Source organism: Bos grunniens, chromosome 2 (assembly GCF_055505025.1).
Source record: "Bos grunniens cultivar Pamir isolate PY7600 chromosome 2, Bosgru_T2T1.0, whole genome shotgun sequence".
In the NCBI taxonomy this organism is placed as follows: domain Eukaryota; kingdom Metazoa; phylum Chordata; class Mammalia; order Artiodactyla; family Bovidae; genus Bos; species Bos grunniens.
The window spans coordinates 565,413-581,984 of record NC_141166.1 but is presented as its reverse complement, the minus strand read 5'-3'; the positions used below and the strand labels follow the sequence as shown (position 1 = coordinate 581,984).

At 57.8% G+C, this 16,572-nt stretch overlaps 1 pseudogene across 1 annotated transcript in view; it reads right to left on the bottom strand.

The window, feature by feature from the left end:
• LOC147377196 (small ribosomal subunit protein uS2 pseudogene) overlaps positions 1-16,572 on the bottom strand; it is a 68,601-nt pseudogene that overhangs the window by 11,463 nt on the left and 40,566 nt on the right. The window contains exon 2 of the transcript XR_015136123.1: positions 2,383-2,586. The product of XR_015136123.1 is annotated as a small ribosomal subunit protein uS2 pseudogene (transcript). The remainder of the gene's footprint in view (positions 1-2,382; positions 2,587-16,572) is intronic.

Here is a 16,572-nt window from a genome sequence, read left to right as displayed (position 1 = left end):
TGTTATGATGACTGAATAGCTGTACAGATAAAATGACTACACAGAGTCCATGAGAAGGTTACATTCACTGAAGATTAGCTTTTTCTTCCTCCTCCCTCCCTCTTTCCAGAACAGAAGTTCAAGGGATATTATATCACCCTCACCTCATAAGGGACTCCAGTGGTCTGGGTGAGTTTTATCTTTTCTTTATTTTTACACTGGAAGACATTTCATGACTGTACCCCTCAAAACTGAGAAAATTACTACTTGAGGGGCAGGAACACTTCATGTTGTCTGAGTCAAAACAGAACACTACATGAACATAGGATATTGAGGAGGTGGCTGGGCCCCTGGGCAGCTGGAAGTAGGGAAACAAAGGCAGAGGGGTGCTGTTTCCACCTCCCTCCTCCCAACATGACACACTTGTCCCTCTTTGTACTTAATCAATCCGATCCTGATTATCTGGAGATTGACATGTCTGCTGGCAGGTGGTGTGGTCTTAGGTCACAGCATTAAGGCCACCAGCCATCAGTTCTGAGCTGTTTGCCAGACCTAGGACAAGTCTTCAGTGTCTTAGATCTGCTGTTTTTATCCCTAAGCATTGACAGCGGTACTACCTGTGTGAGGGCCCAGAGGCAGAGGCATCGGCACTTGGGATTGGTCACTGAAAGGCTGCAGCCCTGTGAAGGCTGCCCCTAGAATCCCACCTGGAACACGAGTGGTACGTGCAATATCTGGATGAAGCAGTGAAGATGTCAGCGAGAGACACTCAGTTGGTGCCAGGACAGCATTGAATTAGAGCACTGGGCTTTTCTCCACTCACTTCCAGAGGGTCAGGCCCTATTGCCACTGGCCACATACCCTGAGTGATAACCATCTCTTGGGAACTCCAAGTCACAGCCTGATGGCTGGGCCTCCACAGGGCTGAAGGATGTGTCAGGAGCGGTTTGTCCACAGATGCTGGGCACCCCAGGGCTCTGACAGGGGCTGGTGAGGCTGGCATGGCAGGGCCCCACAGCACAGGGTATTGGGGTGCCTGGTCGGGGCTGCCATCATCTAGGGCCATGCCACCATGAAGGCACCTGTTAATTTCTGAGCTCAGAAGCTAAAGCAAGGTTGAACCTGATTAGTACTTGGTTGCAAGACCACCTGGAAAGACCAGGTGCTGTGGACTTTCCCACTTGTCTCTCCTTTCATCTCTCTCTCCCTTTGCTACCACCGCCCCCCCCACCCCCACCCCCCAGCACAGTTGGGCTCTCCTTTGGCCACAGGGAGCTGCACCTATTGTTGAGTCTTGGCCTGGGTGGGTGCTGTTGGGAGTTCTGACAATGGGCAGCACAGTTGGGCTGGCATCCTCTGTGCTTGCTGGCCGCTGTGGGTTGGTGGGCAGGTTGAGTGCCTACAGGAAGGCAGTACTTTATGCCATGGAACTGTCTGCATAAAATGGTTCTCATGGTGACATTGGACCTCTGTGTATTTTCCACATTAAAAGAACTGTAGCATGTCTGTGTGTGTGTGTGTGTGTGCATGTGTTAAAGACTTAGGAAAATTCTGAAGCCAAACAAAAAATTGGATCACATGATAAAATATGAATAAGCTTCAAAAACATGACACTGTGTAAGAAACCGGACCTAAATGGCCACAGTTGTACAAACCCATGTGCTTGAAATACACCGAATAGGCAATTCCATGAGGATGAAAGAGTGAGGAATGTGGAATTAAAAGTGACTGATTAAGGAACACTAGGTGTCTTTGTAGGGAGATAAAATATAAAATATTCTGGGTTAGATAGTGATGATGGCTACACAACTATAGAGATAGGCAATCACTAAAATATAGTGCTCAAAGGAGAATTTTTTGGTATATGATATATATCTCAACTTAAAATGATTAACTTGATTTTTTTCAAAAATAACAAAACCCATGTATTATCCTCAGTGCTTTATTTGGTTCTCACTCTAAGCTCTGTAGACATAAACAAACATGCCTGTGTCTGTGTGTGCATGCTCAGTCGTGTTTGACTCGTTGTGACCCCACGGCCTGCAGATGGCCAGGCTCCTCTTTTCATGGAATTTTCCAGGCAAGAATACTGGAGCGGTGGCTGTTTCCTACTCCAGGATATTTTCCCGATCCTTCACTGTTTCTTCAGAATTTGTCTCCAGAGCAAGGAGTCAGCCACCACCACTCGCCTAGGCTGAGACTCAGGGCACACAGAGGAGTGGGACGCGCTCTGGTGGGAAAGAGGGAAAGCATGTCCTACTCAGAACGTGTAATGTGGGGAAGCCGGAGGCAGGCTGGGAGGAAGAGGGCCGTCCCAGGTGACTGCTTAGATGACAGATTTGGTTTCCCCCAATTGGTACTAAATTGAAAGGAAGGAAAATAAGAAAGGTGGCAGTCACCCACCACGCACTGAATCCTGGAGCCCATTGCTGCAGGGGCTGGGGTCTGGCTTTCCAAGTCGGCTGTTGCAGGGCAGGGCCTCATGGCTGGAAGGAGAGGTTCCCCAACTTCACAGTGTATGAAGAAAGTTCTTCATTTCAATATCCTTCTCTGGTCGTCTTCAATTGGATACTCTGTGGATAAACTTGAAACTGTTTCTTAAATTAACTGCAAACAAAGGTAATAAAAACATTATTCTTGAGTTACAATGATAATGGTGATTTTCACTATAATTAATTTCGAGATTTCTCATTGAATACCTACATTACAGTTCATATATTAACAAGAATCAGGCCATGTGGTCGACCTCGCCACAGTAGCCACCAATCTGTCGGCTTTGTGATCCTCACACAGATGTATCCGCGTCTCATACCCGGGAAACACAGCGCCTCCACACAGACACCATCCTTTCCACTTCTGAGCCCGAGGAGAATAGAAGGGACGCCGGGCGCCCCTCGTATAGATGCAGCCCGACCCGCAGGAAACCCATCTGCGGAGTCCTGAGCACGTCACCGGGAACCGAGGCCGCCTGGGAGCAGCCTCAGCGCCGCGAAGGCTGCGGGACGACCGTTCCCCCAAGGTGGCAAGGAAGCGCTTCCGGGCGCCCTTTGGGGAGGAGGACGGGCGGCCCGTGGTCCCTTGCGGTGCCTCCTGTTCTGGACAGCAGGGCCGGCCCTCTCCGGGGAGAGGACACACGTTTGTGAATCGGGACTATCGGGGTCCATGGGGGAGGCTGGGAAGACTGGACATGTCTGCATGCATCCGTGTGGTCCGCACCTCCGGGCGAGTGGGAAACATCGAGAGGCTGTAACCCCGCGGACGCCGGCGCCATGCCCTTTCCTGCTCGCGCTCAGCTGCCCCGGCGGTGCCCGCGGGCAGAAGGGGCCCCGCGGCGCGCTGGTCCACCGGGCCGGGAAGCGACACCGACCGACACCGACCGACGCCGCCCGCCCTGTCCGCCGACCTGCAGCCCGAATCTCCGGCGACAGCAGGCTCTTCCCGGGTCTCATGACACCGGGAACGTTGCCGCTGTCACCCCGGCCTCTGGAGCTCTGCCCCGGGCTTGGTGGCCGAACCGTAGCCTTCGCGGGAGTCGCCAACGTTCCCCAGGAAGGGACCGGCTCACGGCGGCCGCTGGGTGGCTCCCGACGGGAGGCGCACACGGCCCCGGGCGGACCCCTACCCTTGGGAGGCCAGAGCGCAGCGGGGGCCGTTCTTACGCCCGGGACAAGCCGGGCTGGGAGCCGGCTCCCGGCCCGGCAGGGCGCGGAGACCCAGACACCAGTCGGGAGGACGGGAGCTGGGAAGACCTCCCCGGGCAGCTGCGGGAGAAGGCGCGCTCCTCAGCGATTCCCGAGGCTGGGACCCAGGCGGCCCCAGAGGGCAGGTCCCTGCTCCCGGGCGGACTTAGGAATTTAGTGAAACTTAGACTGTGGGGACTGTAAAACTGAAACCATGAAGTGATTGGGTAAAAACATGTATGAATGATTTTTATTCTGTGGAATAAAAAGAATGGAATCATGATACAACATTTAAAAAAAAAAAAAAAGTCCAGAAGCTATCAAAGAAATGAATGATAAACAGCCATAAATCCACCTTTTCATATTCCACACGGAAGGTCCAATGATAACAACTCAGCATGGGAGGAACATTTGTGCAAATACTTGTGTACTAAGATTGTTGATATTAGTATCACTCAGTATAAAAACAGAACATTCAGGAAACAGCCATTAAGAGGGATCTAGGAAGGAAATTTGTGTCGGTACTGACTTGGAAAGATCTGTATGATGAATTGTTGGATAAAAATAGCCAAGTTATAGGATTTCCACTGGTGTTAAAGAAAAAATATATACATTTGTACATTTATCTTTAAATGAACTGAGATGGAAAGGCAAATGAATTAGAACAGCTAAAGCAGTTTTATAAAAAGAATACAATCTTTCCCATAGGTTGGCACCTGGTGCCAGAAAGAAGTGTCTTCAGAAATCAAAAGGAGCCACACCGCCTGCTTTTCTGCCTCCTCCTCCTGTGGCCTCCAGGCAGGCAGCTGGCATCCTAGCCCCTTAAAGTCACTGCTCCACTTAGACAGACGCAGATCCAAGGAGGGGTTGGTATGACCTTGGCTCTGCAAACTTGGGCTCCTCAGCCTCTTGCCTCATCCTGGGAGCCCCCAGCCAGTCAGTCATCACCCCAGTCTTCCCCACCAGAGGCTACTGGCCCCACTCTGCAGTGGGCAGCCCTTGTCTCTATGAGCTCTGAGCTGTTTTCCCAAAGGAAGGATTTTCCCTTTGCACCGCAAGTATGAAGCAAGGGGATAACTGACTTTTTGCACCTGAACCCATCGCACACTTTGTCCTCACATCTGGCCCCAATTATGCCCATGAGGGTAGAAGAAGGCCATTCCCTTTACATAGGAGGTGTGAATCAATTGGAGGCCTGAGCTTTCACATCTGGACCTTTCATACACGTTTTGTATGCATTGAGCTCCTGAAGACACAAGACAGAGACAGGGTTAGGCCTCTTAGTGTGGTGTGGCCATTGCTCTCAAAAAATATCCAGGGTCTCTAAGCAACACCAGGGTGGCAAGAATAGGGAAGCATGAAATCATTCAAGCCACATACACACACACACAAACAAAGGAGGGGCTAAAGCAACCACCTGATCCTAAGGGAAAATGCAACTCTGGAATCAAACATGTTAATGTGTTATGCAGATGTAATATCATGAAAATGACCTGATTCTTTAAAAAATTTTTAATTATGAATAAATATTTGATGTCCTTGTGTTTATTCTGAGATTATTGAGACTAATATGGCCAGATAAACATTACTTAAAAAAGATTTATTTCATTGGGAAAAATTTACTAAAATTTTACATTTCTTCAAGAAAAATTCAAGCAGAGAGTATTGAAAATACTATGTTTCTGTGAGGACCTGTGAGCGAGGCCACTACTTTTGTTAGGTCTGAGAGGGCAACGACCAATGTTATAAGATGGACGATGCCAAGGTGACCGCCTGTGACGAGACCGCTGCCCTGAGCCAGAGCGCCTACGTCCTGTTCTACGCCCGGGAGGGTGCGTGGGAAGGGGGCGCTGGGGGAGGGGCAGCGGCCCCCGTCGGGGCTGACCCCACAGAGCCCGGGCAGCCTGCAGGAGACGCCAGCGGCAGAGCTCCTGGGTCGGAGGAGTCCCCGGGGGACACAGAGGTCGAAGGGATGAGCTTAGAGCAGTGGCAACGCCTGCAAGGACACAGCCGACCGAAGCCGGCCTTGGAGCTGCGGAAGGTCCAGTCTGCCCTGCCTGCCGGCGCAGTCGTGATTCACCAGTCCAAACACGGAGGAGGGAGAAACCGCACGCCGCCCCAACAGGAGCACGAGCGGCTCGACCGTCCCAGCACGGACACCCCGCCTCCGGGGCCGAAGAACGTCGGCAACGGCCCTTGTGCCAGCGGGAGGGCCAGAGCCACCAAGGGGAAGAACAAGAAGCCGCGGCCGTCTCTGGGGCTGTGGCGGTAGGTCGGCTCTGACGCACGTGCGTGCAGGCGCCCAGGCACACGCTGTGTGCGGCACGCCCTGTGTGACGCACCAAGAGTTCCGACGAGGAGCGAGTTCCTCTCGGCCGTGTGCGTGATGCAGCCTCCTGGGAAGAAGCGGGGCCTGGAGTGTGCCCGGGGTCTCGGTGTTCACTTGGGACGGGCTCGTGCCTGAGCGGCTGAGCTCTCGAGGGCTGGCTCTGCTGGGAAGTCGCTGGAGAGGATGGGGTGATGGGGTGCATGAGCGGGCCTGGGCACGGTCCGAGGGCCTCCCACTTCTGCGAGGGTGGGAGAGTCCTCTCGGGATGGGACTTTGGGTGTGGGTTTGCCTTTCGTTCCCCGTCCCCGTTCCCTGGCCGCACCGCTGGCCTCGGGTGAGTGACGCGGCCTGGAGACGCCTCACAGAGCGCTCACAGCCAGCCGAGCAAGGAGAAGATCTCGGGAGCCCTTCGGGGGGCAGGGAAGAGCGGGTGCAGGTCCATGAACCGTCTCCTTCCGGCCGGTCAGGCTCTCGAAAATGCCCCAGACGTCGAGAGGCGTCCGGGGAGAAGACGGGCAAGCAGCCTTTATGGGTGTCTGTCCTTGGGAGGCCTCGTGCTACTTGGCGGAGGGTCCGGCAGGAATGAGGCGGGGATGCGCGCGTCCCCGGCACGACGCTCGTCCGCAAAGATCCCTGGGGCTCCATGTCCGGTGCAAGGAGTACGCTGGAGAAGCTCCAAGTGCCAAACAGGAGAAGCGATCCACAAGGCCATGAGCACCGCCACCAGCACCACCAGCACCACCAGCACCACCAGCACCAACACGAAGGCCAAGGGGAGAGAGGCAACCCAACCAGTCCCAAAGAAACTTCTCCACCAGCATCGCACCGGTGCCTGAGTGGAGATATGTCGCGCCACGTTCATTTCTGAAAGCAAAGGTCCTCCCCGCACTGAGGAAAGACCCGAGCCTACCCTAGATTGTGATAGCAAGACAACTGGACTTCCGACTCTGCCCGTCCTGTCTGGCAGTCTCATCCAGCTGGGCCCCGGGCAAACGCCTCTGGACGCGAGGAGATGCGGCCGGCCTCCAAAGTGCCTGGGGCGGTGGGGAAGCTGTCCTCCCCTAGCTGCTTTCTCGACTGCCTCATGGGCCCGTGACCCGCTGGAGGGGCACCTGAGGCCCCTTATCGACCACCTCTTGCGTTTTTCTTTCTTTGGCTTGGCTGATGGCTTCAAACCCCAAACCCTCCATCAAACGGCAGACCGGGAATTTGCGATGTAACATCTCCGACCTCGAGGGCCCACTCTGGCTCCTGACTGCGCTAGTCGGCGTGGCAAGGAACAGAGAACGTTCCGATGGCTTGTTTCCCCCGCATGGCTACCTACGCCGCACCATGCCCTCCGCACGTAGAGAGGACAAAGAATGATGAGCAGTGTCTTCCCCCGAGAACACGAACAAGCGTGCCCTGCACGAGGAAGCGGAGCCACCCACGGTCCACCCTCATCATCACCACGCATCTTCCTCCGCCCCATCGTCTCAAATGGACTTACTGCTTGCCCCATCCACACCCTCTGAAGAAGGAGGAGGAGGAGGAGGAGGAGGAGAATGTCGATTGGGGTGGCGTGACAGAGGGAATGGGAAGGTGGCCTTATGCTGGGCGAAATCCGTGCAAAAGAGAGAAAAATCCTGGCTGATCTCGCTTCTCTGTGCCATGGGAAGGAGGTAAGAGGACAGCAAGGGTGTGAGCACTTGGATCATAAAGCACAAAGCGGTAGGCTCCTAGGATGGGATGGGGGGAGCGGGAGGTGGGAGGGGTGCAATAGGCTAAGGAAGAAAACGGGGTCAGGGCCCTTCTTTCCTAGTAAGGACCAATGGAATCAACACTCCAGCTATGGTAAACCTGTGGACGGTCAAACCCCCATAGTCCTGGAAGGCAAGCATAATGTCCAGGATGGGAGAGCAAACAAACACACATGTCACACACCGAGAAGGAAAGCAACAGTCATCCTCCTCCAGGAGGGAAACCTTTTTTATACCTTGAGTTATACCGCATTTTGAGCCCCGGAATTCGAAAGACGACTGTATGAGTCAACTAGTGTATATAAAAGAGAGAAAGAGAATAAAAGCAACAAAAAAATAACAAAAGGAACACAAAATTTTAAAAAGAGTTTAAAAATAAATGGAAAAAAAAAAAAAAAACTCAAAAAACCCTAAAACACCCAGCAGGAAAAAAAAAAAAAAAAAAAAGTAAATGATAAAGGAAGAAGGAAAAGGAAGAAAAAAGGGCAGCGGAGAGAGAAAAGGAGCTGCAGAAATGAATCCAAAGTTGCAGGACGCCTATGCCTTTCTAAATGAGCTCGCTTTGGGTCTTGAGCAACGGCCCTGAAGGGAGAAAAGCATATGTGGCACTCTGCTGGCATCTTTTGGTGCTAGGACCCTGAACGCTAGAAGAGTGTCCAGTGAGAACGCATAGAAATTGGGGAGGACCTCGCTGGAGCGCAAAGTTGAGGCAAGGGTTTATTGTTGTCCGGGGAGGGGTTGTCCTCAGGCAGGGGTCTGGGGTCGGGAGACCCCTAAAGGGGAGAGGTTCGGTGGGCAGACATATGTTTCCACACGTGTGTTAGGATGTGAATGGTGAGCCCACGGAAGTCCTGTGCAGCCGGCATTTGTGTGCTGAACTTGGAAGCCCCGCAGTGAATCTCTAGCGGGCAAGGCTGGAAGGCCCAATGCCCCCGAATCACTTGCATCCTGAGCCCTTTGGTCCAGGGGGTCAGGTCGGAAGTGCGTGTGGGGCCTCGTCAAGGGGAATTCCCCGAGAAAAGTGTGGGTGGTTGGATGGCGGGAGTGGGAGTGGGCACGCCCTCGGCCGCCTCAGCCAATGAGGAGCCTGCACGTGCGGGGGTGGGGCTGTGGGGAAGCCCCCAAAGGCCCGAGGGGGCGGGGCCCAGGCCCTTTTCTGGAGCCGGACCGTCTGAGGGAAGGAGGCGTCGGCGTGCAGCTGCAGGTAGGAGATGGAAACCCTCGTGGGCCTCGGGTGCAGAGCCCCGGGGGCTGCTTCTGAGCACGGGGGAGGTGTGTGTCCGTCTCCGTTCGACGTCTTCCCCGGAGGGCAAGGTTGTGGGCCCAGCGGCGCTGGTGCGGATGCCCTTCGGGGACCCTCTGTCCCTGAGGGGCCGTCGCCGGCGCTTGGGCGTCCCCAGCGGGGTGACTTGGCTCCTGGGTCAGCAGGGCTGACGCCTGGCCAGAAAGGCGCCCTGAGTTGGAAGGGGCCGTGGGGGGTGGGGGCTGGGCTTCAGAACCTGGGGAACACCTGCTACGTGAATGCGGCGCTGCAGTGTCTGAGCCACACGCCGCCCCTGGCCAGCTGGATGGTGTCCCAGCAGCACGCCGCCCTCTGTCCGGCCCGCAGCGCCTGCACGCTCTGTGCCATGCGAGCTCACGTGACCCGAGCCCTCCTTCACGCGGGAGAGGTGATCCGGCCCCGCAAGGACCTGCTGGCGGGCTTCCACAGACACCAGCAGGAAGATGCCCGCGAGTTTCTGATGTTCACTCTGAATGCCATGCAGCAAGGGTGCTTGAGTGCATCCCAGCCGTCGGGCCATGCCTCCGAGGACACCACCGTCATCCGTCAGATCTTCGGCGGGACCTGGAGGTCTCAGATCCAGTGTCTCCGCTGCCTCGGTGTCTCGGACACGTTCGACCCTTATCTGGACATCAGCCTGGATATCACGGCGGCTCAGAGTGTGGAGCAAGCTCTGAGAGAGCTGGTGAAGCCCGAGAAGCTGGACGCGGACAATGCCTATGACTGTGGCGTCTGTCTCCGGAAGGTGCCTGCCACCAAGAGGTTGACTTTGCACAGCACCTCCCAGGTCCTGGTGCTGGTGCTGAAGCGGTTCACACCGGTGAGCGGGGCCAAAAGGGCTCAGGAGGTGCGCTATCCCCAGTGCTTGGACCTGCAGCCCTACACGTCTGAGCGGAAGGCAGGGCCACTGGGCTACGTGCTCTATGCCGTGCTGGTGCACTCCGGGTGGAGCTGTGAGCGAGGACACTACTTCTGTTACGCCCGAGCGGGCAACGGCCAATGGTATAAGATGGACGATGCCAAGGTGACCGCCTGTGACGAGACCGCTGCCCTGAGCCAGAGCGCCTACGTCCTGTTCTACGCCCGGGAGGGTGCGTGGGAAGGGGGCGCTGGGGGAGGGGCAGCGGCCCCCGTCGGGGCTGACCCCACAGAGCCCGGGCAGCCTGCAGGAGACGCCAGCGGCAGAGCTCCTGGGTCGGAGGAGTCCCCGGGGGACACAGAGGTCGAAGGGATGAGCTTAGAGCAGTGGCGACGCCTGCAAGGACACAGCCGACCGAAGCCGGCCTTGGAGCTGCGGAAGGTCCAGTCTGCCCTGCCTGCCGGCGCAGTCGTGATTCACCAGTCCAAACACGGAGGAGGGAGAAACCGCACGCCGCCCCAACAGGAGCACGAGCGGCTCGACCGTCCCAGCACGGACACCCCGCCTCCGGGGCCGAAGAACGTCGGCAACGGCCCTTGTGCCAGCGGGAGGGCCAGAGCCACCAAGGGGAAGAACAAGAAGCCGCGGCCGTCTCTGGGGCTGTGGCGGTAGGTCGGCTCTGACGCACATGCGTGCAGACGCCCAGGCACACGCTGTGTGCGGCACGCCCTGTGTGACGCACCAAGAGTTCCGACGAGGAGCGAGTTCCTCTCGGCCGTGTGCGTGATGCAGCCTCCTGGGAAGAAGCGGGGCCTGGAGTGTGCCCGGGGTCTCGGTGTTCACTTGGGACGGGCTCGTGCCTGAGCGGCTGAGCTCTCGAGGGCTGGCTCTGCTGGGAAGTCGCTGGAGAGGATGGGGTGATGGGGTGCATGAGCGGGCCTGGGCACGGTCCGAGGGCCTCCCACTTCTGCGAGGGTGGGAGAGTCCTCTCGGGATGGGACTTTGGGTGTGGGTTTGCCTTTCGTTCCCCGTCCCCGTTCCCTGGCCGCACCGCTGGCCTCGGGTGAGTGACGCGGCCTGGAGACGCCTCACAGAGCGCTCACAGCCAGCCGAGCAAGGAGAAGATCTCGGGAGCCCTTCGGGGGGCAGGGAAGAGCGGGTGCAGGTCCATGAACCGTCTCCTTCCGGCCGGTCAGGCTCTCGAAAATGCCCCAGACGTCGAGAGGCGTCCGGGGAGAAGACGGGCAAGCAGCCTTTATGGGTGTCTGTCCTTGGGAGGCCTCGTGCTACTTGGCGGAGGGTCCGGCAGGAATGAGGCGGGGATGCGCGCGTCCCCGGCACGACGCTCGTCCGCAAAGATCCCTGGGGCTCCATGTCCGGTGCAAGGAGTACGCTGGAGAAGCTCCAAGTGCCAAACAGGAGAAGCGATCCACAAGGCCATGAGCACCGCCACCAGCACCACCAGCACCACCAGCACCACCAGCACCAACACGAAGGCCAAGGGGAGAGAGGCAACCCAACCAGTCCCAAAGAAACTTCTCCACCAGCATCGCACCGGTGCCTGAGTGGAGATATGTCGCGCCACGTTCATTTCTGAAAGCAAAGGTCCTCCCCGCACTGAGGAAAGACCCGAGCCTACCCTAGATTGTGATAGCAAGACAACTGGACTTCCGACTCTGCCCGTCCTGTCTGGCAGTCTCATCCAGCTGGGCCCCGGGCAAACGCCTCTGGACGCGAGGAGATGCGGCCGGCCTCCAAAGTGCCTGGGGCGGTGGGGAAGCTGTCCTCCCCTAGCTGCTTTCTCGACTGCCTCATGGGCCCGTGACCCGCTGGAGGGGCACCTGAGGCCCCTTATCGACCACCTCTTGCGTTTTTCTTTCTTTGGCTTGGCTGATGGCTTCAAACCCCAAACCCTCCATCAAACGGCAGACCGGGAATTTGCGATGTAACATCTCCGACCTCGAGGGCCAACTCTGGCTCCTGACTGCGCTAGTCGGCGTGGCAAGGAACAGAGAACGTTCCGATGGCTTGTTTCCCCCGCATGGCTACCTACGCCGCACCATGCCCTCCGCACGTAGAGAGGACAAAGAATGATGAGCAGTGTCTTCCCCCGAGAACACGAACAAGCGTGCCCTGCACGAGGAAGCGGAGCCACCCACGGTCCGCCCTCATCATCACCACGCATCTTCCTCCGCCCCATCGTCTCAAATGGACTTACTGCTTGCCCCATCCACACCCTCTGAAGAAGGAGGAGGAGGAGGAGGAGGAGGAGAATGTCGATTGGGGTGGCGTGACAGAGGGAATGGGAAGGTGGCCTTATGCTGGGCGAAATCCGTGCAAAAGAGAGAAAAATCCTGGCTGATCTCGCTTCTCTGTGCCATGGGAAGGAGGTAAGAGGACAGCAAGGGTGTGAGCACTTGGATCATAAAGCACAAAGCGGTAGGCTCCTAGGATGGGATGGGGGGAGCGGGAGGTGGGAGGGGTGCAATAGGCTAAGGAAGAAAACGGGGTCAGGGCCCTTCTTTCCTAGTAAGGACCAACGGAATCAACACTCCAGCTATGGTAAACCTGTGGACGGTCAAACCCCCATAGTCCTGGAAGGCAAGCATAATGTCCAGGACGGGAGAGCAAACAAACACACATGTCACACACCGAGAAGGAAAGCAACAGTCATCCTCCTCCAGGAGGGAAACCTTTTTTATACCTTGAGTTATACCGCATTTTGAGCCCCGGAATTCGAAAGACGACTGTATGAGTCAACTAGTGTATATAAAAGAGAGAAAGAGAATAAAAGCAACAAAAAAATAACAAAAGGAACACAAAATTTTAAAAAAAGTTTAAAAATAAATGGAAAAAAAAAAAAAAAAAACAACTCAAAAAACCCTAAAACACCCAGCAGGAAAAAAAAAAAAAAGTAAATGATAAAGGAAGAAGGAAAAGGAAGAAAAAAGGGCAGCGGAGAGAGAAAAGGAGCTGCAGAAATGAATCCAAAGTTGCAGGAAGCCTATGCCTTTCTAAATGAGCTCGCTTTGGGTCTTGAGCAACGGCCCTGAAGGGAGAAAAGCATATGTGGCACTCTGCTGGCATCTTTTGGTGCTAGGACCCTGAACGCTAGAAGAGTGTCCAGTGAGAACGCATAGAAATTGGGGAGGACCTCGCTGGAGCGCAAAGTTGAGGCAAGGGTTTATTGTTGTCCGGGGAGGGGTTGTCCTCAGGCAGGGGTCTGGGGTCGGGAGACCCCTAAAGGGGAGAGGTTCGGTGGGCAGACATATGTTTCCACACGTGTGTTAGGATGTGAATGGTGAGCCCACGGAAGTCCTGTGCAGCCGGCATTTGTGTGCTGAACTTGGAAGCCCCGCAGTGAATCTCTAGCGGGCAAGGCTGGAAGGCCCAATGCCCCCGAGTCACTTGCATCCTGAGCCCTTTGGTCCAGGGGGTCAGGTCGGAAGTGCGTGTGGGGCCTCGTCAAGGGGAATTCCCCGAGAAAAGTGTGGGTGGTTGGATGGCGGGAGTGGGAGTGGGCACGCCCTCGGCCGCCTCAGCCAATGAGGAGCCTGCACGTGCGGGGGTGGGGCTGTGGGGAAGCCCCCAAAGGCCCGAGGGGGCGGGGCCCAGGCCCTTTTCTGGAGCCGGACCGTCTGAGGGAAGGAGGCGTCGGCGTGCAGCTGCAGGTAGGAGATGGAAACCCTCGTGGGCCTCGGGTGCAGAGCCCCGGGGGCTGCTTCTGAGCACGGGGGAGGTGTGTGTCCGTCTCCGTTCGACGTCTTCCCCGGAGGGCAAGGTTGTGGGCCCAGCGGCGCTGGTGCGGATGCCCTTCGGGGACCCTCTGTCCCTGAGGGGCCGTCGCCGGCGCTTGGGCGTCCCCAGCGGGGTGACTTGGCTCCTGGGTCAGCAGGGCTGACGCCTGGCCAGAAAGGCGCCCTGAGTTGGAAGGGGCCGTGGGGGGTGGGGGCTGGGCTTCAGAACCTGGGGAACACCTGCTACGTGAATGCGGCGCTGCAGTGTCTGAGCCACACGCCGCCCCTGGCCAGCTGGATGGTGTCCCAGCAGCACGCCGCCCTCTGTCCGGCCCGCAGCGCCTGCACGCTCTGTGCCATGCGAGCTCACGTGACCCGAGCCCTCCTTCACGCGGGAGAGGTGATCCGGCCCCGCAAGGACCTGCTGGCGGGCTTCCACAGACACCAGCAGGAAGATGCCCACGAGTTTCTGATGTTCACTCTGAATGCCATGCAGCAAGGGTGCTTGAGTGCATCCCAGCCGTCGGGCCATGCCTCCGAGGACACCACCGTCATCCGTCAGATCTTCGGCGGGACCTGGAGGTCTCAGATCCAGTGTCTCCGCTGCCTCGGTGTCTCGGACACGTTCGACCCTTATCTGGACATCAGCCTGGATATCACGGCGGCTCAGAGTGTGGAGCAAGCTCTGAGAGAGCTGGTGAAGCCCGAGAAGCTGGACGCGGACAATGCCTATGACTGTGGCGTCTGTCTCCGGAAGGTGCCTGCCACCAAGAGGTTGACTTTGCACAGCACCTCCCAGGTCCTGGTGCTGGTGCTGAAGCGGTTCACACCGGTGAGCGGGGCCAAAAGGGCTCAGGAGGTGCGCTATCCCCAGTGCTTGGACCTGCAGCCCTACACGTCTGAGCGGAAGGCAGGGCCACTGGGCTACGTGCTCTATGCCGTGCTGGTGCACTCCGGGTGGAGCTGTGAGCGAGGACACTACTTCTGTTACGCCCGAGCGGGCAACGGCCAATGGTATAAGATGGACGATGCCAAGGTGACCGCCTGTGACGAGACCGCTGCCCTGAGCCAGAGCGCCTACGTCCTGTTCTACGCCCGGGAGGGTGCGTGGGAAGGGGGCGCTGGGGGAGGGGCAGCGGCCCCCGTCGGGGCTGACCCCACAGAGCCCGGGCAGCCTGCAGGAGACGCCAGCGGCAGAGCTCCTGGGTCGGAGGAGTCCCCGGGGGACACAGAGGTCGAAGGGATGAGCTTAGAGCAGTGGCGACGCCTGCAAGGACACAGCCGACCGAAGCCGGCCTTGGAGCTGCGGAAGGTCCAGTCTGCCCTGCCTGCCGGCGCAGTCGTGATTCACCAGTCCAAACACGGAGGAGGGAGAAACCGCACGCCGCCCCAACAGGAGCACGAGCGGCTCGACCGTCCCAGCACGGACACCCCGCCTCCGGGGCCGAAGAACGTCGGCAACGGCCCTTGTGCCAGCGGGAGGGCCAGAGCCACCAAGGGGAAGAACAAGAAGCCGCGGCCGTCTCTGGGGCTGTGGCGGTAGGTCGGCTCTGACGCACATGCGTGCAGACGCCCAGGCACACGCTGTGTGCGGCACGCCCTGTGTGACGCACCAAGAGTTCCGACGAGGAGCGAGTTCCTCTCGGCCGTGTGCGTGATGCAGCCTCCTGGGAAGAAGCGGGGCCTGGAGTGTGCCCGGGGTCTCGGTGTTCACTTGGGACGGGCTCGTGCCTGAGCGGCTGAGCTCTCGAGGGCTGGCTCTGCTGGGAAGTCGCTGGAGAGGATGGGGTGATGGGGTGCATGAGCGGGCCTGGGCACGGTCCGAGGGCCTCCCACTTCTGCGAGGGTGGGAGAGTCCTCTCGGGATGGGACTTTGGGTGTGGGTTTGCCTTTCGTTCCCCGTCCCCGTTCCCTGGCCGCACCGCTGGCCTCGGGTGAGTGACGCGGCCTGGAGACGCCTCACAGAGCGCTCACAGCCAGCCGAGCAAGGAGAAGATCTCGGGAGCCCTTCGGGGGGCAGGGAAGAGCGGGTGCAGGTCCATGAACCGTCTCCTTCCGGCCGGTCAGGCTCTCGAAAATGCCCCAGACGTCGAGAGGCGTCCGGGGAGAAGACGGGCAAGCAGCCTTTATGGGTGTCTGTCCTTGGGAGGCCTCGTGCTACTTGGCGGAGGGTCCGGCAGGAATGAGGCGGGGATGCGCGCGTCCCCGGCACGACGCTCGTCCGCAAAGATCCCTGGGGCTCCATGTCCGGTGCAAGGAGTACGCTGGAGAAGCTCCAAGTGCCAAACAGGAGAAGCGATCCACAAGGCCATGAGCACCGCCACCAGCACCACCAGCACCACCAGCACCACCAGCACCAACACGAAGGCCAAGGGGAGAGAGGCAACCCAACCAGTCCCAAAGAAACTTCTCCACCAGCATCGCACCGGTGCCTGAGTGGAGATATGTCGCGCCACGTTCATTTCTGAAAGCAAAGGTCCTCCCCGCACTGAGGAAAGACCCGAGCCTACCCTAGATTGTGATAGCAAGACAACTGGACTTCCGACTCTGCCCGTCCTGTCTGGCAGTCTCATCCAGCTGGGCCCCGGGCAAACGCCTCTGGACGCGAGGAGATGCGGCCGGCCTCCAAAGTGCCTGGGGCGGTGGGGAAGCTGTCCTCCCCTAGCTGCTTTCTCGACTGCCTCATGGGCCCGTGACCCGCTGGAGGGGCACCTGAGGCCCCTTATCGACCACCTCTTGCGTTTTTCTTTCTTTGGCTTGGCTGATGGCTTCAAACCCCAAACCCTCCATCAAACGGCAGACCGGGAATTTGCGATGTAACATCTCCGACCTCGAGGGCCAACTCTGGCTCCTGACTGCGCTAGTCGGCGTGGCAAGGAACAGAGAACGTTCCGATGGCTTGTTTCCCCCGCATGGCTACCTACGCCGCACCATGCCCTCCGCACGTAGAGAGGACAAAGAATGATG